General features: G+C 42.8%; 1 protein-coding gene across 1 annotated transcript in view; it reads left to right on the forward strand.

Annotated features, from left to right (window-relative positions):
• The window catches only part of ITPR2 (inositol 1,4,5-trisphosphate receptor type 2), a 350,183-nt gene that overhangs the window by 33,426 nt on the left and 289,250 nt on the right, over positions 1-27,507 (forward strand). The gene's annotated exons all lie outside the window — the stretch shown is intronic.

Genomic DNA, 27,507 nt, shown 5'->3' on the forward strand with positions numbered 1-27,507 from the left:
TGACCAGGGTGATTAGAAGGCTTTTAATCTCCATGCCATAGGCAGTGGCATAACTACTGATAGTCGTGTAAAGCCGCCCAGAAAGGGGTGTGGAACCCTAAGGAAAGGACTTGAATAGTCTTACGCTTCTGGACATCATCGCACAATATTAGATTGACTTCCACAAGGCTGTTTTTAAAGGGGTCTGTGTATATTAATTAGCTTAACTAGAAACTAGGTTTACGCTTTGGTATACTCTTTTGGCCTCTGGTTGTAGAGAAAGGATTCAGTAACACTGCAGCCTTTTTAGCACCATTAAGTGTGACTATGGAAACCAAAAGGACGTGGATTTCACCCTTTGAATCCTAAGGTTGAACACAATTGTCTTTAGGAGTACACATTGGAGTAGAGGAGCTGAGTTAACTAGAATAAGTTGAAAAGTGAAATGTTCCCCCAAAATGTGTCCCTTAATTTTTTCATTGAAAAATTCTGAATTTTGACGTCTTTAGACCAGCTCTAAGAGATGCTGATGTTGTTTTTATTGTGTGTTTGTACAGTGCCTAGCACAGAGGGGTCCTGGTCTATGATTTGGGTCCCTAAGTGCTACCATAATATGAATAATAATGACCATTATTAACTCATTTCTTGCCTTCTGCTCCTCTTTCCTTCTTTGCTGTGGTCCTGTGGCTCTCTGCAACCCAGATCTGTCTTTCTCCCTCTGGTACGTTCTTTCCCACTGCCTATCTGTCCCATGTTCTGATCACTGCTCTCCTTTCTTCTCCCAGCAGGTAATGAACCTTCCACACTCTTCCTGCCTCCTCTGCCACTGAGTGCTTTAGGGCTCTCTGCCAGTGTGTCCCCTTCCTTGGCCTACCCTTCCCAAGCAGAAAACCTCCCCCTGCTGGTTTCCAACTTGAGAGAGCATGTGGGCACCAGCTATTGCTCACAGGTTGTTCACAGTGGCAGGCCAAGCTAGGAAAGCAGGTGGCTCCTTGTAGGGACAGCTAGGACTCTGTATAAGGGATATAAATAAATTAACCCTTCCTCTCAGTGGCCAGAAAACTTCCTTTCTGCTGGCCCAAACTAAGCTGGCCAGTATTTTAATAGGTAGCAGAGTGACTGGAGAGTGGGAAACGTGCTTTTCCATGTATGCAATAAAAGGAAACCTAATATACTGAGTGAAATAAAAAGCTTTCCCAGCACATTACCTTGTAACAACTTTTTTTTTTTCATCCTGTTTCTCTGTTCCAAGTCCTTTTTGGAAGACCTGTGCTGATTACTAATTCCTTAGGAAACACTGAGAACGTTCACGTTAGAGTTTGGCCTGGTGACAGCTTGCTTGTTTTGCTGCCAGCTCTTTGAGGCTCAAGTTTCTCAGCTAGTGTGGTGGGGATCTGGTGCTCGGTATCAGATGAGGGGCCTCTGAGCATCCCGCTCGTCCAAGTGCTACAGGCTACCAGAGTGCTTAAAGTAGATCGATGGGAAGCTCTCCGTTCACCAGCTAACAAGGAGGGGGAGCTCTGTGTAAGCCCTGCTCAGCCAAGCTGGGGAGAGGAAGGGAAGCTTTTGCTTTGTTTTAAGTAGATGAAGAGGAGCTGTGCTCCTCTTGCTCCTGTTTGCCTTAGCCTCTAGCTGACAAGAGCCAATTGGAGCAGCACCCTGCTTGCTGTCGAGGATGTGGGAACAAGAAAATGGCTGGGAGTAATGTTTTGCAGAGTAAGACATTCACCATGTTTCCAGTGCTGGTTGTGCAAAAGGCCTGAGTCAGAACCCCCAAAGTTATGAGATTGGTTTAAAAATCATGGGATTTAAAAATTCTGATTTTTTTTCCTTTTGCTTTTTGAGCCTCTATAATGCACTTGCCTCACATTTTCATGCTTTTCTGAACAACCAGGAGGGCTTGAAACTTAAAAAAAATCTAAAGCTGAGATTCCTACATATTCACTTGACTCCAGGAACTAAAGCATTAAGAAAGACACCATATATCACAAGACTTGCAATAAAATCACAAGAGTTGGTAACACTGATACCATTTGTGATCTTTTCTAAATTCTCCTTGGGCTCATTCGCATTGACTTTGGGTCAGCCCCCATCAGATGCTGTTGATTTTTCATTTGATTTATAAAATATTTTAACTGGCACAGATAAAGACAAACTGGACTGTAGGCAAATACTCATTAGAACGTGTTTGAAATAATAATGCGTTCAACTATATAAATCATGATTTACACAGGGAGAGGTCAGAGTCCTCTTGAAGGACCTCCCAGGTTTGGGGCAAGACTTGCCTTTTGAAACCTGTGCATTTTATGTGGACTGTGCCATCGGTGTTGAGAGAAAATGAATGCATAGCACTAATATACTGATCAGCAAGAATAAAGTGGACTCCATTCATTCATTTACCGTACCCCTAAAGTACAGGCTTTGCAAAAGATTCCATTTTACTTCCTTTTTGGTTAACCCTCCAATTAGCAGTGAGCTGTTTAAAGAACTCCAGGAGTTTCTCCAGGTAGGAAGTGATTATTTGCAATCATCCATGGTCTCTTAGGAGGCCAGTGTAAACAGTTGTGAAGAGGGCTGAAAGTTGTTTGGGGCTGAGGCAAAAGAATGCTGGAAAGTCACAGGAAACATAAGAGCCTTAAAAACAAGGGGCCAGATTATCCCTGTATAACAAAGCTTATAGTGAAGCTACTCCTTAGTAGTTGTTTTTGCTTTTGGAGAATTGACAGCAAAGCCATAGCATCATTGTTCTTCACAGTTAACATTGAGCCACAGCATTGGAAGGCTACCTGGTGGTAATAAAACCTGCACCAAGTCAACACTAATGTTCTCATTATTGCTAGCACGAGTGGAACTGCTAAACCATTGGCGGGAGAATTGCCTACAATTCTTAAAGGGACATCATTAACTTGGAATCTGGTCAGTTTAAGAAATGAATTGCAATCAGTATTTATTATGAAACCTGCCAATATGTCATGAAAATGTATGGTATTATATTTTTACAAATGTTCTGTCTCACCAGTTGCTGTGTGAAAGACCTACACAAACAGCAGAGACTGATTAACTAAGGCCGTGTTGCCACTAAACTTTTTCTTTCCCCTTATATTTACCACTGTTGGTAACCAATGGTGCCCTAGTGCAGTGGTTCTCAAACTTTCCAGACTACTGTACCCCTTTCAGCAGTCTGATTTGTTTTGCACACCCCCAAGTTTCACCTCACTTAAAAACTATTTGCTTACAAAATCAGACATAAAAATATCGAAGTGTCCCAGAACACTGTTACTGAAAAATTGCTTATTTTCTCATTTTTACCACATAATTATAAAATAAATCAATTGGAATATAAATATTGTACTTACATTTCAATGTATAGTATATAGAGCAGTATAAACAAGTAATTGGCTGTATGAAATTTGTTCTGACTTTGTGAGTGCTTTTTGTGTAGCCTTCTGTACATCATGGGAACACCCTACACCCCCTTGTTCATCCTTATAATATGATTTTGTGGTATCTAATGCAAAGTTTGTCATGTTGGGTGTCTTCAGAAGGCTCATGATGTACTGAGCATTGTTGTTATGGTAATGTTATAGTAATGTTATAGGTTGTTATTTCATGTATATTAGTTATGAGGCTGAAAATGTGTCCTCATGGCTTAAAGCAAGCCCAGGCAAAAACTTCCCAAGAGCAGAGGGGCAGTTCACACCTCATCAGGTCATGTATGGGACAAACCCAGCCCAGCCTCATAGGAACAAATGACACTGGCCTAGGCAACAACAAAGGATCTGTTGGACTCTTGAGTGAGTCACCCCCCTTCCTTTGATCAGTTTGGGACTGCGATGAGGTAATGGTCTCCTGACCCTGAAAGTGGGCGGGGGGGGGGGAGGGGCACGGCAGCAAAGCCAAGAGGGAAGAAAGAACGTGATAAAAGGGAGAGACGTTTGCCATGCTCTTCCTTGCTCTTCCACCTCCATCTACAGACACCACACCAAGTGACTGAAGCACTGATCAAAGGGGAGAGCCTGGCTGAAGAGCAGCCAGCCAGCCTTTGGTGAGAAGCATCTACATTTGTAAGGGCATTGGAAGTGTTAAGATCAGCTTAGAATGCATTTTGCGTTTATTTCATTTGATCAGATCTGATTTGTTGTGCTTTGACTTGTAATCACGTAAAATTTATCTTTGTAGTTAATAAATCTGTTCGTTTGTTCTACCTGAAGCAGTGTGTTCGGTTTGAAGTGTATCAGAGACTCCCCTTGGGATAACAAGCCTGGTACATATCAATTTCTTTGTTAAATTGACAAACTCATATAACCTTTCAGCGTCCAGCAGGCATAACTGGACGCTGCAAGGCGGAGGTTCCTAGGTTGTGTCTGGAACTGGAGATACTGGCTAGTATCATTCGTTTGCGAGTAGCTGGGAGCAGCTTACATGCCAGAGGCGCTGCATGAACAACCCAGGAGTGAGGGTTCTCACAGCAGAGCTGGGTAAGACTGGCTCCCAGAGTTGAGGATTGGAGTGATCTAGCAGACCACCAGCCCAGATAACATCAGGGGAATGTCACAGTATAGCCTGTTGTAAAACTAGGCAAATATCTTGAGGAGTAGATGTATCCCCAGGGGTATGCATATCCATGGTCGATAACCGCTGTCCTAGTGTAGGCAGCTGTCTGCTGAGAGCAGATCTGGAGGACGTAGTATTTAAAACATCAGCAGTTGCCAGAAGCCTTTCCACAAGAGCACCTCTGTTATTGTGGCCACCAACAGTTCTTCCTATTGTGGTGGGAAAATTTTAAGAAAGGATCTAATATATAATCGGTTAGGTCTTATTTACAGGAGAAACAGTGGAACTGAGTATATACAAATTTACAAAACAAACAAAGGGGGGCGGTCCCTCTAATTTTGTTGTTACAGCCATTTTAGGGGTTACTTGTAATAACAGGGAGATACATTGTTTTACCTGACAAAAATGTGATTTTTAAGATTATGGTGTCCCTCTAGTAGGGAGCTGCTCTAGAGGGGTCAGTATTACTGATCTCGTCACACTTTTTGAATGACTATGTGTTGCTGAAGACGAAGAAGGGCTTTTTCTTTAGTTCACCGGATCATTTTGTGGTGTGAATTCCTGCACATGCACATTTTACTCTTCCGCTCGGAGTAGGAGGAGAACAGAAAGCTCCATATGAAGGTTATTTCTGTGTTTCCAAAGGGGACTGTTTGTGTAGAGCAGGAGGAGTAGGAGTTCTGGCTTTTGGGAACTACTCCTGCAACTGCCTCTGACATACTGTGTGCGTGGCTGTCAGTATGTTAGCCTTACAGGGGTGTTCTGAGGCTAAACTAATGTTTGTTTCCTGTGATTATTTATTATGTATTTCAGCAGTGACTAGAGGCTCCATTGTGCGAAACTCGATAGATGTATTAAGAGACAGTCCCTGACCCAAAGAGCTTATGGTTTAAAAAGAAAAGACAGATCAAAGGCATGAAAAAGGAAGGATTTTTATCTCCATTTTTACAGATGGAGAACTAAGCCACGGAGATGTGAAGTGACTTGTCCTGGGTCACACAAGAAATCTGTTGCAGAAGCTGGATTTGAACCCAGATTTTCTAAGTCCCCAGTGCTTGAATAACAAGACCATCCTTCCTCTTTCATGCCTTAAGATCATTGTTCAGTGACCAGGCAGAGAGAGGCTGGTTGTGGGTGGAGCAGAAACCTCTGAGGACTAGTCCAAGTTAATGCGAGAACAACTCTGAAATGATCTGGAACAGCTCCCAAAATGATCTGCCAGTAGGAAGCAGGCTCACCTTACTTCAAGAATAAGTAAACAAAGTCTATGTAATTTCTCCACTGTTTTTCGCCTGGAAGGCAATTTTTTTTTTCGTGACGCAAAAGAAACAGGAAAGCAAAGAGAATCTGCAAGTTACTTGGCACGGCCATTAAATGTTTTAAACATTTGTCATTGCAAGGCAAAATTTTAAGTCTTGTTTAGGAAATTGAAACGTGTTCATGTGTGGGGGACTTCTCCCTTTGAAAAGTGTGCATTAACTCCCATTCACATCCGTGACCGCTGGGCACATATATCAAAGGATAAATAGACCTCTTTCAGTGGATTCCTGCAAAGCAAGTCATTGCCCCTGGAGGCAGAAACAAATGCTGAAACCAGAAGTTGAATTACATGTCTGGTACTGCTTTTGTGATTGCTGTTCGGTTAAGTTGCAGGTTGTCTAATGCATCAGAATGCCAGGCTGGCTGAAACAGACTGCCAAACTCAAGAGCCTGTGTCTGCAGGGGACCCAGGGTTGGAAAGGTTCTTGTTCCAAGTGGTAAGGCCCAGATTTGCTCTCCCCATTCCTGTCAGAATGCACTGTTCTTGCCAAACAAAAGAGAAATGAATCTGTAATAGAACTAAAAAATCAAATCTTTACAAATTATTTAAAGGCATCCGACCGGCCCTATTTCTAACACTGAGAAGTAGCAGGTATTTTGTTCAGAGATACTGTTATCAGAAAGAAAAGTAGCACATTAGTCCCTTAACAGCAAGATTTTCAAAGGAACTCAAATGTGTTAGGCATCCAGCTGGGAGTTGGGTGAACACAAGAATGGCCAGACTGGGTCAGACCAATGGTCCATCTAGCCCAGTATCCTGTTTTCTGACCTTGGCCAATGCCAGGTGCTTCAAAGGGAATGAACAGAACAGGGCAATTATCAAGTGATCCATCCCCAGTTGCCCATTCCCAGCTTCTGGCAGTCAGAGGCTTAGGACCACCCAGAGCATGGGGCTGTACCGTGACCATCTTGGCTAATAACCATTGATGGAACTATCTTACATGAATTTTATCTAATTCTTTTTTGAATCCAGTTATAGTTTGGCCTTCACAACATCCCTTGGCAACAAGTTCCACAGGTTGACTGTGCATTGGGTGGAGAAGTACTTCCTTTTCTTTGTTTTAAACCTGCTACCTATTAATTTCATTGGGTGACCCTGATTCTTGTGTTATGTGAAGGGGTAAATAACACTGCCTTATTCATTTTCTCCACACCATTCATGATTTTATAGACCTCTATCATTTCCCCCCCTGAGCCTCTTTTCCAAGATGAACAGTCCCAATCTTTTTAATCACTTCTTGTAAGTAAGCTGTTCCACGCCCTTAATAATTTTTGTTGCCCTTCTCTATACCTTTCCCATTTCTAATATACATTCTTTGAGATGGTACTGCATGCAGTATTCAAAGTGTAGGTGTAGCATGGATTTATATAGTTATATTTTCTGTTTTATTATCTATTCCTTTTCTAACGGCTCCTAACATTCTGTTAACTTTTTTGACTGCCGCTGCACATTGAGCAGTGAGGTGGTCGTTTGCAGATAGTACAAAATTACTCAAGATATTTAAGTCCAAAGCAGACTGCAAAGAGTTACAGAGGAATCTCACAAAATTGGGTGACTGGATAACAAAATGGCAGATGAAATTCAATGTTGATAAATGCATATTGGAAAACATAATCCCAAGTATACATACAAAATAATGAGGTCTAAATTAGCTGTTACCACCCAAAAAACAGATCTTGGAGTCATTGTGGATAGTTCTCTGAAAATATCTGCTTAGTGCAAGGCAGTGAAGAGTCATGTTCCCTACATGTATTCAGAGCTATTTACTCTACGGACAAAATTACATTTTTTTTTTTTAAACTTAAAAAAAATTTTTTTTTTTTTTTTACACAGATGCCATACTCTGGTCTGCAGCACTTTTATTACTGGTGCTGATGCAAAATAAAGAAGGAACCCAGCTTGACTCTCAAGTCTGTCCTAGGCTCCAGATTGAGTTTTCAGTGCTGACACTTCGGGGGGGGAAAAAAAGTTTAAAATGTAGTTTGCTTTGTCTGTGTTTGATTTCTGTTGTAGAAATCACTGAGCACAATAAACAGAGGACTCCAAAAGATGCTTATAACAGAGTTACTTGGTGAGATTAGGATTGCACTTTAAGCAACAGTGTACTTACACCCTGGCATCTCCGGCTTTGTGACGCATCTTTGTGTCAGTGAAAAGCTTTTCTATTGTTTCTGTCCTTTGGCATGTGCCTCCTTTTCATATTATGGGTTGACTTTTTGATGTTTAAGTGTGAATGCCTTAATTAATGTATGAGGTCATTTTTTTGATCAGTAAACAGATTATGGTATTTCTCAACTGGACCTTTTGAGTACATTTATTTTCCAGACCTGTTCTATGCAGTTTATCATTGTGATTCATTAAATAGGGTTTACAGCCTTTCAATTTCTTCCAGGTAACATGTAATACTTCAAAGAAATTGTTTGAACCTGGAGTAGATGTTTAGCAGTTACAGACATACTGCTTTAGGAAACACCTAACAAATAATTAATTCTCCTAGTGTGACTGTCTGGGCTGGTCTTGGAATATTTTTCAGTTATACTTCTGTTCTCTCTCTGTACCCAAGTTCTCCTTGCAATCTCTTTTTGAATGGTTAGCCATGAAACAAGATTTAGGGTGGGATTTTTTTAAACGCTCCTGTGTCATTTAAGAACATAAGTCCTGTTGATGGCCTGTGTTCCTAAGTCACTTAGGCATTCTTGAAAATTCAGCCTGTAATTCACAGTGGTCACAATCTGAAAGTAACTGTGTGTCTTCAGTAACTTCTTCATATTGAATGAACAGGGTTCTGTTTGTCACAACTTGCACGTTAGAGGTTCTGAGTTACAAAGTTATCATCGGTAACTATAAAGAGGTAGAGTAAAGGGTACGTAGTCAATCTTGATTTTCTCATTTCCAGATACTTGCAGATTAACTAAGCACCCTTAACATTGTGTCAACATACCGCCAAACCCTGCAGTTCTTAAACAGGTTTTGTAGTCCGTAGGAATCTTGCTTGTATAACAACTGAGTAAAGGGATTGCAGCAGTGATGTCAGAGATTTTTGCACGTGTGCCTTAGAAATGACTAAAATAGATAAATGATTTGTAGAGTACCACAGTACTCATGGTTCTTTGCCAAACACACACAAAATACAAGGTACCTGCCTTGAAGAGCTTAAACCCTCCATCAAATACTGTAGGTGGGACAACAGTTCACATTGAAGAAATCATGTAGACACAGTCATGAGCAGATAACATTTATTGAGTTATATATGGACGATTATATATTCATTGAGCTACAATATATTTCAATAGTGCAATACAGAAAGGCTTTAAGGTCCTATTTTTAAAATAAAAAGAAAAGGAGGACTAGTGGCACCTTAGAGACTAACCAATTTATTTGAGCATAAGCTTTCGTGAGCTACAGCTCACTTCATGGAATGCATCCGATGAAGTGAGCTGTAGCTCACGAAAGCTTATGCTCAAATAAATTGGTTAGTTTCTCAGGTGCCACTAGTACTCCTTTTCTTTTTGCGAATACAGACTAACACGACTGCTACTCTGAAACCTATTTTTAAAATGTTGGCTTTGAATTACTCAGTTTCTGAGTTCAAATGTAAGTTAATGAGAATTAATATTTTTTGGCAATCTTTCCTGCAGATTTCCAAAGTTTTGCTTAGCTTTAACTATAATATTACTTCACAGCTCTGTCAGTGAGGAGTAGTTTAGCAGGCTTAACTTAAAGTTAACAGATGGTTTTTTTGCTCGGTATTAGTATCTTTTGAAACAAACCATTTCAACAAAGAAATATACCCATACATTATGGGACATATTTGATATGTTTTCCAGGAAGTCTTAGCAGCTTTGTTTAGAGGGACATGTTCTCAGGGTGTAAGCACGGTAATGTGCGTGTTCTTTGATCACTGCAGATCTGGTGATGACACTGTGCTCTGAAACTGCACGGTCATCAATCTAATCCTACTCGGTGTTAAACAGATGTTCTGTTGGTGGAAGAAGGCCTGAGGAACTTCTCACCCATGCCCAGCATATGCAGATTACACAGCACAGGATAAGCTGTCAGCACTCTTATTAAAGCTGGGAGAGGGGCCTACTAACTGCTTCCTGGTACTCCATAGACCCAAGAGGACAAGGTCAGACAACTTGAGGATGTGTGCAGGTGCCCGGCCCCATCTGCATGTAAACTGAATTTGGCAGCAGGTGTGTTTGTAGGAGTGTAGCGGCGTGGTTACCTGCTCTTGCCCTGTGGGGTTTAAAAGCCAGCCCTGGGAGAGAGCCAGGGCTGAGGGCAAGAAAGGCTAGGCTGATTGGGGAAATGGCTGCAGCTGGGCCACGCCCCAATTATGCTGCAGCTGAGCTTATAAAGGGGCTGCTAGGCTGAAGCTTAGCTAGTCTCTCTCTGCGTTCAGAGAGGGAAGGGCCTGGCTGCAGGGACCTGAGGGAATACCTAGATTGGAGCAGGGGAGCTCCGGCCTGGAAACCATCAGGTTGTGAGGCTGAGATTAGGACCTATTAGGTACTGGTGTTGCAAGGGGGCAGCCCATGGGTAGACAGAGGCAGCAGGTCCAGACCCCTTCGCCTATGAGTGGCTGATACGCTGCAGTCGGCCCAGGGAGCAGGGCTAAATGAGGACTGGCAGTAGCCAAGACTGAGGTGAAGTGGGGATAGTGGGTGGGGGCTCCCTGGGGAGGGGAGACCCTCAGGGATTGTTGGGTTTTACTGCCAGGGGGTAGCACCCCAGTGGGAGGAGGCACCGGGTCCTGGGAGGGACTGGGGCAAGGGGTCAGGTGGATCACCGGACGGCAGAGGGCGCTCCAGAGGTTGATGAGCTAATTCCCAAGGACAACCAGCAGGAGGCGCCACTGGGTGAGTCCGGCTCTATTACAAGGTGCTATGCCAACCATAACCATACTGCTGTGTGCCAACAGGGTGGCTCCCAGACTTGCTTCTCACCATTTCATTTCCGCTTTCCTCCACAGTGCACCTTTTAATCATGGGGGAGTTTTGTCATTGATTTCAGTGGGGGTAGGGTTGTACCTGTGCATTTGAGATTGTAATCTTCCGGCCAATGCAGAATTGTTCTCTGATCTACACTTAATAGAGTCTTGCCCCATCTAATTTAAATGTCCCAAGTGATGGGGCTTCTACAAGTTCCTTTGGGAGACCAGTCCATGAGCTAATAGATCTCGCGGTTAGGAAGTTTTCCTGGTATTCATCTTAAACTTTTCATTTTGTAATTTCTAAATAACTTCTCATAATTTCATCCTAAATAATGTATTTTCCTTTGTGGTGTTTATACCCTTCAGATATTTATAAGCTATTATTATCTCCTGCTAGCAGGGCAAGATTTTGCCCTTTGTATTTTTTAAAATAAGAATTCTCCTTCTTTATGTTACAGGAACATTATTTGGCTTCAGTACAGAGTAAAATAGATCTGAAATATGGAAATCGATGTAATATAAATTTACTGTATATGGTCCTTTTGGTGCAAAGGTTTTTAAACCTTGTACAAACATTAATTTACAAAATCCTGTAATATTGACAGGTATCATTATTCCCCTGTACACATGAGGAAGCAGTCACGAGAATTTGTTACTTACCCAAGGTGTCATAGCAAGTCAATGGCAGAATTAGGGCCAGAATCTAGAATTCTGGTTCCTGCCTCCTACTGTAAACATGGCATAATGATACCTAATTATTAATTAATTTATATTATTCATTTACATAATGTTATAAACATGGTACTAAAAATAGATCAAGTCTAATAAACAAATCCCTGAACATTTTACAGTCTAAAGGCATGAGTGGGTACAGCACAGCACAACACAAGACAACAGAATGGCTTTAGGACATTATAGCTGGAATTGTTCATGGAACAACTGAAACATCCTACTTTTTCTCTGGTACACAAGTTTACAGGTGACTGGTAACAAGACAGTTGAAATTTCTCTTGCATGGTCAAATAAGAGAACATTCAACACTGGCTGCTCTTGCTCTATTCCACTCTTCCTGTTTCTGACGCCTTGTTTCCTTGGTATTTGATACGCTTTTGCAAGTCACTTTGAATTGTAATATCTCAATATGGTAAATGCAGTTCTTAATCTGAGTGGCTCAGGTACACTACGCTTGCATTGCTCTTTTATATAGCAGAAGGTATATGCTTAATGATCACCTATTTAAGACATTTTGACAGGTGCAGGATATTTTTAGGTGTGTAGAACTTTCTGTGAAGAGCTGGCATTTATTGAATAGCATGTTGCAATCTGGGCTTTAATAAATTTGTATTTGTAGCAGTTTAGAAAAAAAAATCTTCTAAAATAAGTGGCATACAATTACTGAAGTTAGAGGCAGCAAAGACCTACAAAATCAGGTTCTCTAGCCTATTTCCTGTGCAGATTTACTCAGACATGTAGGCTATGTTGTCACACTGTCTGGAGTGCTCACGACTGTGAGTGCCTACATCAGGGCAGACACCCCAAATTGGTGGTATGTTTTATAATTAGATTTCACCAACCCAGTACCGAATGTGAACTTCCAAAGTTCTACAATAGTCTTATGGAGTCACAGACCGTTCCTTTAGACACTCCAGTCTATCTTGCCACCTGGGCAAGCTGGACTATGTTATAAATGGTCACTTACACCAAACATCACAAAATATTTCAGATTACACCCAGTTCCAAGAGACCAGTCAATGACCCAGGTCAGTTTGCATCCTAGATCTCACCAAAGACAACACTGTTAGCCAATTCTGTAGTAAACTAACTAAAGATTTATTAGCTAAGAAAAAGGAATGAAAGTTGAGGGGTTAAAGCAGGTAAAAATATATGTACAGGTGAATCACCGTCTATATATCCAAATGGTAATACCGACATAGTACAGTAATCTGCCAGTTTCTCTAAAGTCTCTCAGGGCTACCCAGGATAACTATGGGGATCTGTGTCTTCTCGTTCAGTTATTCTGCCCTGTTAGAATTGAAACTAGTCCAGAGATGAAGAATTTTTCCTTGTGTCCACACTTACAGCTTCTCACAGAAAAACAAGTTGGCAGTTCAGCTGCCCACGTGGGCTCTTTCTTTGATGACTAAGAGAGAAGAATGCATTTAGAATCTTTGATCTGCAGTCTTCATACACAAAGACCACTTGCTTTGAAATGCCCAAGAATTAGCACTTTGCTGTTAAAGTTCTTCATTTGCCTTATACAAGAATGCTTTCTCATTTGAGGGGTTATTTAGTTACATGGGTATATATAATGTAAATGTTTGCTATTACATTATAACAGGTTACAGGTAAGTGAAAACAAAGCATACGGCATCCCATTACTTGTCATGAAGTTTAAACACAAAATATATTCCTATATGTTTAACAGTCTCTCTGATTTATACTAATACACAAGTGAATTGGCTTGGCTTCCAGCCGTGAGTTTGTCAGTTCTCTGCTGACACCTAGGCTTTGCCTAGAGCAGGCACTTGGCTTAACAGCGTGTCACACACGTTTCTCAGATGAGTTTGTATGGAAGTCTTTGAATGGATTTTTGATAGTTAAATCTGTGACCAGGAATGCTAATCTGGAATATGTATGTTTGTGTGTGGTTAACTATGGACCTTGGTGGATGACTCTTATTGTAATGTGTTAAGGTATGGAAATATACAGTTAAGTCACCAATATAATCTAATTCTGTCCTAGAGTGACACTAGGGGAGAGGGAAGAAAATATTTTTAAAAAAGCAGTTTAATTGGGAATGGTTATTGCTTGGTGTGACGACAGGGCAAAATTAAGGTGGTTTGGCAGCCTTAAAACCTACAAAGATTTTTAGGCTTTACAAACTTTTACTGAAGGCTTGTTTTGAATTTTTCAAAACAACCAGAGGCTCTCACTGCCCTACTCTGATAAAAAGCCCAGTTCCATTGATTGCCCAAGGCCCAGCATGCATTTGAGGAGTTGAAGCTTGCCTTCACCACCACTCCAGTATGGCCCACCCAGACATGATGCAAGTTTTCATTGTGGAAGCTGACGCCTCCGGTCATGAAAACCTGGAGTACCTGCACAAGGCCAAGGCCCTAAACCAGTGACCACTCCAGTGGGGCCCTATTTTTCTCTTCGATCAGCCTTATCTTGACTGTCTGCCCTGGAACAAGAAATTGCAATGCAGACATTTCTAAAGATATGGCTCCAACCCAGGAGGCCCTGGTCTGGAGCCAGCCCACATTCTCAAGTCGCATAATTTCCTCAGTGTGACTTGCTGCCAGGATCTGGGCACGCTCATCCGTTCTGCTTCTGTCTCCAGAATTCCACCCAACGAATTGGCCGTTATCAACAGAGAACCACATGAAAACCGGGAAGGAGCACGTTCTTAAGGAACACTGCAACTGTGTTTTCTCCCCCAGCCCTGCCAGAGTGGCAGTTCTTCAACTGTGTCATGCTTCCACCCTGGCAAGACACTTAGGGTGATACAAAACCTGATGCTTAATGTCCTGTTCCTTCTGGTGGCCCCGAATGTGCCCCACAATAGAGACTTTTATAGCTTCCTGCCAGGTACATGCCTCCCACTCCAGAAACCTTCTGTCTCCTCCAACTTTTGGACACTCTCTATTTCAGCCCTGGGGGGCTATTTCCTTGGACTTTTTGGGGGGAATTACCAGGATCCAGTGGTTTCATGACTATCCAGACAGTGGTAAATTGTTTTTTCTAGGCTCACTTCATTCTGTGCATGGATTTACCCTTGTGGGGGAAACCGCCTGGCTCTGAATAAACAATATAGTCCATCTTCCTGGCCTCCCAGATTACATCACCTGTGACTTGGGGCCCCCAGTTTACTGCCTACTTCTGGCACAAGGCCCTATGTTTATTAGTAGTCCTATCTCCTGCCTACCATCCTCAGTTGATTGGCCAAATGGAAAGAATCAACCAGATCCTCTAATAATACTTATGATGCTATATCAACCATCACCAGGATGACTGGTCTTCACTGTGACCCTATGCTGAATTTTAGTACCATAACACAGACCATGCATCCATCGGCCCAGCCCCTTCTTTATCAACTATGGGTACCACCCCCAATTTTACCCACAGTTAACCGCATCCTCCCCCAACCCATCTATCCTTTACCTAGTACAACACATCCATCACATCCAAGAGGAGGTGAAGGGACACCTTGAAAAGGTGAGGGAACACTACAGAAAGCACGCAGACAAGGGTAGACAAAAGGGTCTCACCTATTCCATAGGACAAAAGGTATGGCTTCGTACAGAACACATCTGCATGGACAGACCCTCTTAGCCCATACTGGTTTCAGTGACAAATCAACCTGGTCACCTTCAAGCTCCAGCTCCCTCAATTGCCTAGAGTCTATCCTGTATTCCACATCTCACTTCTAAAACCATACACCGAGAACACATTTCTCCATAGAGCCCAGTCATCACTCCTACCGGTGTGAATACAGGGTCAAGAGGAATATATTGTTCATGAAGTCTGACTCTAAGATCAAGCAGGGCAAATTATGGTGCCTGATTTGATTGGGAAGGCTATGGCCTAGAGGAACTTGGGACCCAACTGAAAACATTCAGGGTGGCTCCTATTGAAGGCCCGAACCAGGATGAAATCATGAATTTGGCTCCTGCCTCAGACCATCTGGTATCCTGACACAGCCTGACTCTGGTTCTTGATACCTGGTTTTAATCTCCAGTTTCACTTGCTTCTGACCTCCCGGTATCCTGACCCAGTTGACTCTCTCCTCTCATGACTGTGGACTCTGGCTCTGACTACTCGGCCTAGCTACTCATGACTTAACCATGACAGCCACTTTACAAAAAAAATTAAAAAATAAAACTCAAGGCAACTTCAAAACAAAAAGTGGTTTCACATCAAAAAGTCAGTTTTGAATTGAACATTTCAAAATGAAACGTTTTGATGACTTGGTGGGTTTTTTTTTTAAGTAAAACGGTTTTCCAGAATCAACATGACTTCACAAAATGTTTTGGTTGACCTGAATACCCATTTTTTGCCTCTAAAAGTTTTAATCAAAAACTTTCACCCAGCTCTAGTAACAGGTTCCCTGTGTGATGGCGTGGTGGTTGAGTTAGGTGTTGTGTGTTTGGGTGGACGGTGATGGGGGTAAGGGTGGAGCAAAAGAGGCCCTCTGTGGCAGGGAAAGTTTGAGGGCAGGCTATTCATGTGTGAGAAGGGGTTGAGGGCAGGTCGTCTTGGAGACGTGTCTTGAACATGGCTTGTCCTTGGCTATGCTTGTAGTTAAACTGTCCAGCTGCACCTGTTGCTGACAGGTATAGTCAACAATGTCCCCTCTTCCTGTGCTGACCAGGCTTATGCTCATTGGAAAATGAGTGAAACCATAACCTTAAGGGCTAAGGGAGTGAAAGCTGAGCAACTGAGTGAGGAGGAGACTGTCTGTCTCAAGCTCTCTGTGTACCAAACTGTTTGAGGAGCAAGACTTACTACTCAGAGTAAGTAAAGGTATTAAGCCTGCCCTGTTGTATGGAGCTCTAAGTCCCTTATGGGCTTCCAGAATACGTACGTGTGTGTGTGAGTTTCAGTAGTAGTTTCAATTAACTACCCGGCTACAATAAAATTCCTTGGCCCTTTCATATCATCCATAAGTCCCTCAAAGTAAGTTAAGGATGTGCCTTCAGGTCGTAACTGGCCCTGTGCATTTTGGCAGTTCATGAAAGAACTGCCACTTCCCCAGCACACGTTCCTTACCCCCCAACCAACCTGCCCCTCTCATCATTAACCATTCCTGCTCTTATTCCCATTCCAGCTCCCCCCCACCACTCATTCTTGCCCCACTCATGTACACCACCTAACTCTTGCTGCCCCATATGCATATTCCCATACCCATACTCCTGCTTCAGACCCCACCTCTTGAAACAGAATTCCTCCCTTCACATATCCCTGCTGAAACCCTCCCGCTGCCCCCTTGTGATGTATTCCCCAATAGAGAGATGGGATTTATGGGATTTCACTCTGGACTTGTGTCATAATTCCAGGGGAGAAGGAGGTCTTTGGGGGTGGAGGAGAAGATGGGGTCTGTTTGTTAGGAGAATAAGAAAGTTTGTAATAAAGGTGTTTGACATAATGAATGATATTACAGTAGAGGGAGCACTTCTGTTCTTGTAGTACAAAAATGGCAGGACATTGAATGAACTTGAAAAGCAGCAAATGTAAAACTGATAAAAGGAAATACTTTTTCACACAGTGTGCAATTAACCTGTGGGATTAATTGCCACGAAACATCATTGAGGTTGAGAATTTAGTAGAATTCAAGATAGGATTTGACATGTGAGCCATATCTATACTGCACTTTTCTGCTGGCACAGCAGTATCAGTCCAGGCTGTGAAGGGGTGTGAGCTCTGACCAGTGTAGCTGTGCAGGCATAAGGTCCGAGTGGAGTTTTTCCAGTATAAGCTGTGTTCACACTAGAAGTGCTTTGCCAGTATGGTGTACCAATATTCCTGTACTAACAAAGTGCTCCTAGTGTAGACATGGCCAGAGATGGATAATGAGAACATCCAGAGTTACATTAGGTAGGATTTAAACAAATGTCTGGAAGGGATATTCTTCAGGGCATAAGCCAAAAACTCAGTAATGAGGATTACAAAGGAACTTTCCCTGCGGGCAGGTTATTCCATAACTACCTACTGCAGGCTTCTTGAATCTTCATCTGAGGCATTGGGTCCTGGCCACTGTCAAGACAGAATGTTAGGTTAGATAGATAAGGGCTCTGAGTCAATATGACAATTCCTATGTTCCTAAAAATTAACACCCCCCTCTAAAGCCAATGAATGGGGAACCATTGGAAACGGAAGAGGAAATCTCCTGCAGACTTTGGCTTTATGGACAATGAGGAGTACGTTGTATCTTCTAGGCATATAGATCATTATTTTCAAAGGTTTCCATCTTTGCGTAGCCTGGTATTGTACACGGTAGCATGGAGACAGCAATGCAATAGTGGCCAATTGTACTGAATTGACCAGATTCTCAAAACAGTTTCCCACTGAAGTAAATAGGAAAACTTCCACTGACCTCATTGGGAGCAGGATTGGGACCCAGGATAAGAGATCCCCATTATATTGTTGCTTTCAGAATCTTTTTCCATAATGGCTGAATGTAGGGGGTGTAAGTAAAGGTCCAGTTGCAGAACTGTTGTCTTGTCTTCTGGAGCTCTGATGGTATATTTTAGGCTGCACTGTATTACTACACAACTTAATGACTACAGTTAGAAAAAATGGGTGTACAGCATCCACTCATAGGCATTGTACATAAAACAGGTATTTATTATGTTTAAAAAGAACATGCACAAATAAAAATCATGCCATAAACAAGCAGAAAATTCAGTTGTCTCCTATAAGTAGTCAACATGTGCAGAGCTGAAATGGAATCATGTTGTACCTGCTATGTTCTGTATTACAATATACAGTACAATGCAGTATTGTCTGTTTCCAGTGAGCAAAAGAATAAAGCTATTAAGCTTTTTTAAGCTTGCCAAAACTTCCTTGATGATAGAATAGCTAAAATAGTTGCTTTACAACTTTATTTTAAAGAGTTAGCTCGGTATATTGTATAATGTAGCCAGCTCGTTCTCCCCATTCCAGGTTTTTAAATTCTTTATTTGCACTATAAAACAAAACTGCAAACAAATGAAATTAAAAAAAAATCAGCTCATGTCTTTGGAAGTAGTTAAAAAGCTCTGAACCTGAAAGGTGCTTGTATTGCATTGGTTCAGTCAGGACTATTATTAACATCATGCATTTTAAAGTAATTATTTTGCAAGCACACAGAAAATGAATCATTTTGTTTGTTTGAAAACCAAATGCAGCGACCTAGTATGTTTCAGAGTCTTTTAGGCGTAACAAAGCAACAGATGCTTTTTATCTTTTTATTTATGAAATGTAGGCTAGGAATATTGATTCTGTACTCGGAGTAAGTGCTGTAAGTTTGGGAAGTATATATTTTGATTATGGAGGCATGACCAGTGCCTTCATAATCAGTGTGTGTGTGTGTGTGTATGTATATGTATATAATAAAAATAATAAGCAAGTGATTACTGAACTTTTTTTAAAAGATACATGAACATTCTTTAGGACCGAGATGTAGAAAAATGTCCATATATTATATGGACAAATTGGAACTTAGTCCAGGTTTTGTGCGGTGTTGTAAGATGTTTTGCAAGAGAGAAAGTGGTCAATGGTTAAAGCTCTGGACTGTGATTCAGCGGATGTGGGTTCATTTCCCAGCTCTGCTATAGACTTTTGTGTCACCTTGAGCAGGTCACTTAATCTTTCCATGCCTCAATGTCCCCCCTGTAAAATGGGAGTGATAACTTTTTCCTACCCTGTATCTCTCTGGTCTGTTTAGACCCTAAGCCCATCGTGACAAAGGGCTTTTTTTTTTCTATGTGTCTGTATAGTGCTTGTGAGGCCCTGATCGGGGTGGGGCTTCTAGGCATTCCAAATAATCAATAATCAAAGTCACTGAGGTTTGGGATAGAAATCAGTTATGCACATTTATTTCTTGCACTCTTAGAACACCAATTCAGGCTCATGGTGAAAGCCCACCATGCCACATGTAGGAAACTCCGTTGTTGTGAGGGTGGAAATGTAGGGGTGGTTCCTGTGGAGTCCCTGTTCCTATTCACCCCCTTTACTCCACTCTTAACAAGAGTCCAATCACACTCCCATCTATTTTAAAGGAGTTAGGGTCTGAGTCCCCATTGCCTGCGCCCTGTGCACATTGACCAGTATAAAGTGGGTATAAACCACAACTATTCTCATTTGCTAACGTTTTACACGCATAAAGTGTGGGACAGTGGTGAGTCGGGCCCTTTCTTTTTTCTCTGATAGAATGCCAGGGAAGGGCTCTTTTGTTAAGAATCAGAAGGTGTGGACCAGAATTAGAAAGGTGAACATGGCTCCTCCTCCACACCAGGTATTTCCCCCTTATTCTTCCAAGCATCCAGAGATTTACTCTGTAATCCCTCCATCTCCTTTCCTGGATGATGTACCATCCATTTTTAGGTACCCTTATGTGGCCCCCCGTTACCATACCATCTTTGTACCTCAGAATCTTCAATGTATTTATCCTCTCAACACCCCTGCAAGGTAGGGAAATACTACTGTCTCCATTGTACAAATAGGGCCCTGAGGCCCTGAAGAGTTTACAGTGTAAGTATCCAAGACAGGCACAGAGTAGGAGAAAAGTATTAGTATAACTATATTCCCTTTATAGATGGGGAGAGATTAAATGGCTTGCCCAAGATCACACAGGAAGTCTGTAGTAGAGCAGAGCTAGAACCTAGGTCTCAGGCTAGCACCTTCATCACTGGGCCATCCATCCTCTCCTTTCCCGATTTGGAGAGGTTGGGGAACTTACAGCAATGTCTAGCATAGCTAGTGCCCAAGAATCTTCATTCCCAAGGAGTGGGCTTCGTAGACTGGAAGATCTAAAAAAGATTTCCGTTTGAGAAATCATGATCTTAAAAATAGTTTGAATTATATTGGAATGGAAAGAGCAGCCAGTCAGCCTGTTGTATGCAGTACAGTGTCAAACTAAAACTGTATTAAACTGGGTATTGGGCTGCAGAACCAAGAGTATTGCATGCGTAATTGAAAAATCTTGTATGTAGCTTGAGGGCTAATTAATCCTTGGTGCAACTCCATTTACATTAGGGGTGATTGTGGTCACTAATTACTGTAATACAACTTTATGGCATTTTATCTTTGTCTTCCCAGAACATACAAAAGAGAGTGACTAATGTTAATTAAAGTTTACTTTCTATTATGCTTCAGTGCCTTGATCATGAGAACTGCTAAGTGCCCTCCACTCCTATCAAAAATGGCTGTTGAGGGTGCTTGGCATCTGGTAGGAAGTAATCAGCACCCTGCAGGATCTAGCCCGTAGCTGCGTGTGTTACTTTGCTGTAACGATGTGGCTCTATAATGGAGAAGGTAACAGTCTCTCTGTCTAGTTAAGGCTGCAGTTGAGGTCTTATTAGACGAGCATCCTTGAAAATCATACCCCAAATCCCCTACTTATGGTGCGAGTTCTGAAAACCATGGAGAAAATGTTGGGTTAGTTTTGAGACTAAAATATTTAGAAATAGCTTCTTTAAACATTTTTACAAAAACAGCAGAACCTCAGAGTTACGAGCACCTTGGAAATGGAGGTTATTCATAACTCTGAACAAAACATGATGGTGGTTCTTTCAAAAGTTTGCAGCTGAACATTGACTTAATACAGCTTTGGCACTTTACTATGCAGAAGAAAAATGTTGCTTTTAACCATCTTAATTTAAGTGAGACAAGAACAGAAACAGTTTCCTTACAGTGTCAAATCTTTTCTTAAACACCCCCACCCCTCCCTTTTTTTTTAGTAGTTTACATTTAACACAGTACTGTACTGTATTTTTTTTTTTTGTGGTCTTGCTGCTACCTGATTGCATACTTCTAGTTCCAAATGAAGTGTGTGGTTGACCAGTCAGTTCGTAACTCTGATGTTTGTAACTCTGAGGTTCTACTCTAATGTTTCAAATTTTGTGGGATTAAGTGAATTCAGAATAGAAGATCAGAATCATAGGTGGATTTGGACATTGGCTTCTACCAGTCCGTTCAAAGGGCAGAGATAGTAGAATGTTTATAGAATAAAACATTATAAAGATCCTGTCCCCTTTTATCTGTCAGTGAGCAGAGGAATCTAGTATTGGTCCTGTGCTAGAGTAGAAGATATTCTGCAGCAGAGGAGGCCTTAAATTCTGCCCCTAAACTCCTGGGGGCTTCCTGCACTGTAGCTGGGAACGAGCCTCCCAGCCCGGGTTGACAGACTCGTGCTAGCAGGGCTTGAGCTAGCATGCTAAAAATAGCAGTGTGGGATGTTGCAGCACCGGTGGAGACTTGGGCTAGTCAGCCAAGCTCAGATCCAGGGGGAAGGGGAAAGGTGGGCTTGAGCTCTGCTGGCTAGCCTGAGCCGCCGCTAATGCTGAAACATCCATGCTAGCTCAAGCCCTGCTAGCGTGAGTCTGACATACCCGTAGCTCTGTATTGGATGCTTCCGGGAACTGGGAGCCAGACTTCACTCCCTCCGGCATCTGCCCTTACTGGTTTGCGGTGGGGTTTGTGTCCCTGTCATCCCTCCCTCCCCACCCCCCATACTGCTAACCAACATAGCTCTTCTAGGAGAACTTTTAAGTGTAGTTCGGGCTCTACTGTCAAATTGCTCATTGAATGTTAACTGCTGATTTCCATAGTTGTTGTTTGTAAGTTGTTTTTTACTTTTGCTTTTGGGAGTGAAGGTAAATCTGAGCGGCCTGCTCTTGTTTCGTATGCCAGTGAGCTGCTTGTTGTTGTATTGTTTGTATTACTATAGTACTTAGGACCCATAGTCAGTGACCAAGACCCCATTGTGCTAGAGGCTGTACAAACACAGAACAAGAGAGCCCCTGCCCCAAAGAGCTTATAATTTAAGTATAAGAGAAGAGACAACAGGTGGAGATGGACAGGAGAGTACAAGGAAGCAATGAGACAATATCGGTCCATGTGAGAGGCTGTGATCTCAGCACACCAGCAGCCTGGTGGTGGGAAATGCATGTGCGTATTGACAGATTGCTCCTGCTCTCATTGTGGCCAGTGGCACAGCTCCCATCGACTTGAGTGGGAACAGAGTCAGGCTCTTCGTCTGAATGAACCAGATACTTAGGCTTGTCAGGATCAGGTTTTAATCGATAGGTGTTGGCAAACGTCATTTTCAGTTGGTACACTGAAATTGACAGGGGGAATATTCCCCCCCCGCATCAGTTGGTGTGAGTGCAGCCTCTCCCCCTGCTACCGGCCTGTGCCAGCAAGAATCAGGTGTCACCAGCCCTGCAGCAGTACAGAGAGCCTGCTTGCTTGCTAACTCCTGTGACAGCCCGGCTGCCTAGAGCTCCCTGCTGCAGGGCTGGGGACACCTGATCTCTGCAGGCCCAAGGAGTGGGGAAGGCTCACTCACTCACCAGCCAGGCGTATGGGAGCCATCCGTGGGGCTGGAACCTCCAGGGCTGGGGGGTCCATTGTTGTCCGTGCTGGGGCTCTTTGATCTGTTGGGCTAGGATTGCAGCATCTCCCCACCTTGTGCCTTGGTGTCTTGGGCCCTTTGGCCTTGCAGGGAGCTCCCTGTGTCCCCACTGTCAATGCTGCTCTAACACTAAGCTCTACCCCTTTCCCACCTTAATTTCCAATAACTGTAAAAATAGTGCAAAATCTTAAAAATAAAACCCAATAAAAATAAAAAAACCCTTAAAGATAAAATAATGAGGAGTCCTTGTGGCACCTTAGAGACTACCACATTTATTTGGGCGTAAGCTTTCATGGGTTAGAACCCACTTCATCAGATGCATGGAGTGAAAATACAGGAGCAAGTATAAATACATGAAAGGATGGGGGTTGCTTTACCAAGTGTGAGGTCAGTCTAACGAGATAAATCAATTAACAGCAGGATACCAAGGGAGGAAAAATAACTTCTGAAATGGTAAGAGACTGGCCCATTACAGACGGTTGACAAGAAGGTGAGAGTAATAGGAGGGAAAAATTAGTATTGGGGAAATTAAGTTTAGGTTTTGTAATGACCTAACCACTCCCAGTCTCTGTTCAGGCCTAATCTGATGGTATCCACTTTGCAGATTAATTCCAGTTATGCAGCTTCACGTTGGAGTCTGTTTTTGAAGTTTTTTTGTTGAAGAATTGCTACTTTTAGGTCTGCTATTGAGTGATGAGAGAGATTGAAGTGTTCTCCTACTGGTTTTTGAATATTCTGATTCCTGATGTCAGATTTGTGTCCATTTATTCTTTTGCATACAGACTGTCTGGTTTGGCCAGTGTACATGGCAGAGGGGCATGTGGCACATGATGGCATATACCCCATTGCTAGATGTGCAGGTGAATGAGCCCTTGATGGTGTGGCTGATGTGGTTAGGTCCTATGATGGTGTCCCTTGAATAGATATGCGGACAGAGTTGGCAACAGGGTTTATTGCACGGGTTGGTTCCTGGGTTGGTGTTTTTGTTGTGTGGTGTGTAGTTGATGGTGAGTATTTGCTTCAGATTGGGAGGCTGTCTGTAAGCAAGGACTGGCCTGTCTCCCAAGGTCTGTGAGTGTGAGGGATCGTCCTTCAGGATAGGTTGTAGATCCTTGATGATGCGCTGGAGGAGTTTTAGTTGGGGGCTGTAGGTGATGGCTGGTGGCGTTCTGTTACTTTCTTTGGGCCTGTCTTGTAGTAGGTGACTTCTGGGTACTCTTCTGGCTCTGTCAATCTGTTTCTCAGATAAAAGTAAATATTGTTCATTGAAATTAGAAAGAAATAAAAAATGAATTCTGCTAAGCCTACGGATATTGCTTTGTCTGATGCCTTCTCCCAGAAAAGCTCCTAGAACTGCCATCAACTACTGATAGGGTAGCAGAGTTTACTTAAGTATGATTTTCCTGTGAAATTGTTTTAAATGGGGCAGATTGTTTACACTAGACTTCCTGAAGGCAAATTGAATTTGTTTATAAAGAACAGTACTAAGGTTAATGGTTTTTCTATTAAATGGGCGTAGTCATTTTTAAACTCTTATTTCACTTGCAAAATGTCATGACAACCACTTTGTTTTTCGAGTAAACATATGAACCCACATTAGCATATGAAAATGTGTTCTTGTTGTCTATGTGACCAAAGATTCAGACCTATATTTCACACCTCTCTATTTAGAGGGGAAAAATGGAAATTATAAAAAACTAAGGTATTAAGATGACAAAATCAGGAAATATTAACAGTGTAATCAGCCTGATCCTGCAGTCCTTTAATTCAAATTGCCAAAGCACTATTAGATCAATAATAGGTTATATGCATTTAAGACTATGTTGTCTTGATGGCACCAATTTACATATCACTATCAATCCGTCTAGGAGATGAGTCAAAATAATGTCTGTGCTTGCTATATGCAGAACAGGTGGCATATATAATGTATGTAATAGTTATAGTTAATTTATGCTTGTAGAAATTGGTTATTACGAGTACTACCTTCAGAGGGAATAGTGTCTAATGGTTAGAGAAGTCAATTGAGAGCAGGATCTCTGTGTTCTAATTCTGGTACTGCCACTAGCATGTTTGTGTAGCGCGGGGCAACTCACCTAAGATCTGGTTAATTGATAGAGGGAAGATAATAATTGGCTACCTCATGGGGTGCTGTGACTTACAGTTCACTAATTTTTATAAAGTGCTTTGAGATGCTCAGTTTATTATTAATTATTTGTATTACTGTAGAGCCTAGGAGCCCCAGTCCTGGACCAAAGCCCAGTTGTGGTAGGTGCTGTACAAACAGAACAAAAGACAGTCTTTGCCCAAAGGATCTTACAATCTAAGTACAAGGCAAGAGACAACAGATGGATACAAAGGGGGGGATGCAAGAAAAGAATATACCAGAGAGAATATTGGTCAGCATGATAGGCCGTGATCTCAACACACCAATGGCCTAACCAGTGTGAAGAGAGACTACAGAACAGCGCAGAATTATTATAGCATTTTAAAAGACAAAGTTTATTTTGAAAATTTGAAGTTTTAACTTTATATTTTAGAAGTCTTTCATATTTTTTTAAAAAAGCCTCCTGGCTAATAAAGACAAATGCCATTTTGTGGCTTCTGTGACAGAATCATTCAATTTATCTTCACAGTTCTGGGATCTGTCCCCACCATAATGTACAAGGCAATATGTTTGGGTAGTTAATAGATACCATTCACATCTGCTTAATTTTGGGCAAATCGTTACTCCTGAGAGCATTCTGCGCCAAAAAATTAAAAATTCTGTGCACAATATTTTAAAATTCTGCAAAATTCTTCAAGTTGTATTTGTCAAATAAACGTGGAGGCGCCAGCATGGCGTTGGGGAGCACAGGCCACTGGCTGCACAGAGGTGGGAGATCATTTTGAAGATCCCACCCAGGACACAGATTCAGCAGTGAGGCTGCACTCAACCCTGACACAGCACAAGGACTAGGCCTGCCCCAGAAACACCTTAGGGCCCTGTCCTTCTGTGTCAGCTGTACCAGGTGTGGGCGGACAGGCTCAGCCCGGCACAGTCCAAGTGTGGAGGGGCTTAGTGTGGGGGGATCCAGGTGTGTGTTGAGAGGGTTCTGTGTGGGGCAATCTGGGTGTGGGTAGTTTGGAGCGGGGTCTGGGTGCAGGGGGGATCTGGATGCACAGAGGCTTTTGGGGCATTCTCGGTGCAGCGGTAATAGGACTCTGCAGGGGGTCCTGGTGAAGGTGATTTGGGCTCAGTAGGGTGGTCTGGGTGGGGGGGATTTACTGGGGGGGGTCCAGATACTGGGGGAGTGGGGCTCAGTGAGATCAGGATCCAGGTGCAGCTGGTTGGGGCTCAGTAGGGTGAGGATCCAGGTGTGGGTGGCTCATTGCGGTGGTCCAGATTCAGGGAGGAGTGGGGCTCGATGGGGGGTTGTTCTGGGTTTGGGAGGCGTAAGGCTTGGTGGGAGGATCTAGTGGGTGGGGGGGAGCAGCTCCCTGTACAGTGATCCCTCCCCCTGCAGCTGAGGAGTGATGGGCACAGGAAGCAGGGTGGGGGAGTTTGCGGAGCTTCCTGCAGCCTGGGGAGAAATCTGCGGGGGGGTCCGACCTGGCCCCGGATGCTGGGAAGGGGAAGTCCCATCCTCCCTAGCCCAGCCGAGACTAACAGCTGAGCCCAGCGAAGGGTAAGAGCCACCAGCCAGGTCTTCCCCAGTCCCGCCCCCTGTCCCACAGTGATTTACCTCTCTGCCGGCTGCCTTGGGCACCCAAAACATACTGCTGGGGAGGGTCACATGACCTCTCTTGTGGCTTTCCTTTGCTTCCCCCTCAAAGTCATTTTTCTGTGGGGAGGCAAAGAAATCTGCAGAGGACATTAATTCTGCGCATGTGCAGTGGCGCAGAATTCCCCCAGGAGTAAAATAGTGTAATATCTTTTGTATGGCACCTCCATTCAGATAGTCCAACCACTAGCGGCAACAGGAGGGCACACATATACTCTCACTGTGATCATAGACTATCAGACCTACTCAAGTGTATGTTGTCATTTGGCGTTCAAGTAGGTGCGGCCTGCAGATCATACAAAATTCTATATTTGTAAAGGGCTGTCCACAATCTGTCCAACATTTCACTATCCTGTGAGTTTACTGGAAGAAAGTTTCATCATCGCTTCCCCTGGGAGCGTTTGGAAGAAGTATTGGGCAGCAACAAGTCACCAAAGAACATATGTTCCAATCATGTAAACAGCCTCCTGGATGAACTCCTGCATCAGCAAGGAGCCCTGTTGCCGTTGATGAATTTAAAGAGGCGCTGTGTGGATGTAGAGATTGGCTTGCATGGAGCTGCTTGCAGAACTGAGGCCAAAGTTAGCAAGTTGTACTTTAAATGTAGCGCTTTAAATCCTTTTCTTCATGCTGCAAACATGGGTGCTTCAGCCTTCCTCTTCAAGGCCTAATCTAGAGCCCATTAAAGTCAGTGGGAATCACTCTATTGAGTTCACTGGACTTTGGATCAGGGCTCTGGAGCTTGGCTATGAGAATCTGAGAGCTGCCCAGAGGCAGACTGTTTATTATTCAGGGTTAATGTACCACTGAAAATGAAAGCTAAGAGTTTTGCACATAA

Source organism: Lepidochelys olivacea (assembly GCF_965140295.1).
Source record: "Lepidochelys olivacea isolate rLepOli2 genome assembly, chromosome: 1".
Taxonomy (NCBI): Eukaryota; Metazoa; Chordata; order Testudines; family Cheloniidae; genus Lepidochelys; species Lepidochelys olivacea.